The sequence below is a fragment of the Scardinius erythrophthalmus genome (assembly GCF_964197995.2).
Source record: "Scardinius erythrophthalmus genome assembly, chromosome: 8".
In the NCBI taxonomy this organism is placed as follows: Eukaryota; Metazoa; Chordata; class Actinopteri; order Cypriniformes; family Leuciscidae; genus Scardinius; species Scardinius erythrophthalmus.
In genome coordinates, this window is record NC_138228.1 from 1,905,303 (window position 1) to 1,907,109 (window position 1,807).

General features: G+C 40.5%; 1 protein-coding gene across 6 annotated transcripts in view; it reads right to left on the reverse strand.

Annotated features, from left to right (window-relative positions):
• Positions 1-1,417, reverse strand: part of parp6a (poly (ADP-ribose) polymerase family, member 6a) — a 37,182-nt gene extending 35,765 nt beyond the window's left edge. For 5 of the 6 annotated variants that reach the window (XR_014030577.1, XR_014030578.1, XM_081371794.1 and 2 more), the window contains exons 1-2: positions 1,384-1,417; positions 90-328 (exon numbers count right to left, since the gene is read on the reverse strand). The gene's annotated coding sequence lies outside the window, so the exon portion shown is untranslated. The remainder of the gene's footprint in view (positions 1-89; positions 329-1,383) is intronic. The other variant, XM_081371793.1, reaches the window with a different exon arrangement.
• Positions 1,418-1,807: the final 390 nt, after the last annotated feature.

A 1,807-nucleotide genomic window follows, 5' to 3' on the forward strand; every position in this document is an offset into this window, starting at 1 on the left:
TTGATGGAAAAAGCACAGACGGAGGTCCGGTCAGCATCCCCCCCCCCCCCCCCACACATCCCTCCATCCATCCCTCCCTCCATCCCTACCTTCACCTTCAGAGCCCGACGGCTCCGTCTCCTCCAACACGACGGCGTGATGCTGATGAACCGATGCACACACCATCTAATGTGACTGTGCACTAGCAGCGATCCTCCATTTCGACGCTCCGGCTGTGTGTTTATCTATTGCAGATCTCTGCTTCCAGTGCTCTCTTATTTTTGCCTGACAACACAGTGAACTGAGCATGCTCAGTGAGAGCCAGCAGAGCGAGTCATGTGACCTACAGCTGACGAGAGAGAGAGGGAGACAATGAGGGAGAGAAACATAATCCACATTTTCCTAGATTGTCAGGAAAAGATCAAACCCACCAAATACAAGAACGATCTGAGCAATTCTTAATGACTTTTAATCTTTTTAATTCTATTGTAATTATTATTTTTATTACACCACTGGCTCACTGCTTTCGTGTTGATGCTGTGCCAATATTAGGGGTATAAAAAGAACGTGTCCCAAAAACTGGGATCTTCATCTAGGGTTTCAACATTTTTAACGGATGAATTCCCTGTTTTATATTACAGTAATATCTATATACAGTAGGGGTGTAACGATCCCCTCATCTCACGATACTGAACTCACGATACGCTATTATTGCGAGACTCCAAGACACATGATAAAAGGTTAACAAAAAATGCTAAATTTGATATTTCATTGTGTGTGTAAATGAATAGTCTTGGACTTGGTGCTGAAACCCAAAGCACAGGACAATAGAGGCACCAGAATAACAATATTCATGATTCTGAAGCTGGAAATACAGAATTATTGTAGATGAATATGCTTGCACTCTTTCACTGACTAGATATATTTAAAATAATGCAATAAATATCCCCCCATTGCATAATTATCCATTATATTCAACATTATATATAGTAGTTTAAATATGTAGTACTGACACTAAAACTCTGAAAACTCGAATTTTTATTTTGGGTGAACTATACACGATACATATTGTTGCATTTTTGCATTGCGATATATTGTGACGTGATATATTGTTACACCCCTGGCCGATATTGTCAGTAAATTACTCCTAATGAAGCACTTTGAATTGTGAGAACCGAAAGGGAATAAAGCAGCGGCTGCGTCGTGATGGTGCATCAGCCAATGGCAGTGCTCTATTTTTATCAGCTGACTCTATATTATCAGTGTTTTGTTTTTATGATTGTGTACTGAAGGAACGTGAGCAGAAGACAAAGACAGATCATTCATCTATACATTAGCTCGCCTCTAGAGTACTGCGCGACGGCCTTAACCGTTACCATCCTAATCAGAGTTTACCCTGCTTACCTCATTATGAGCCCCGCTTTACACAATGACCTCCAGAGAGAGAGAGAGAGGAGAGAGAGAGAGAGAGAGAGAGAGAGAGAGAGAGAGAGAGAGAGAGAGAGAGAGAGAGAGAGAGATTATCCAACATGTCCTCGACTGCATGACTCACGTCTCTGGTAGAGACACGGCTCTGTCTCATATCCTGCCATCCTGTACAAAAGACACTTGCATTAATTATTCATAAACACTTAAAATAGCAAATGCCTATTTTAGAACTGCTCTAAAATTAATGCTAGTTTAGTAGAGGACATCTTCAGCATCATGTTTCAAGCATAATTCAGTGTGACAATTCACTTCTGTGCACCTGGTGATGACCAGTGTCGTTATCGTTAACTACAATTAAAACTATTAAAAATCTTTTTTTTTTTTGGTAAAAAAAAAAACT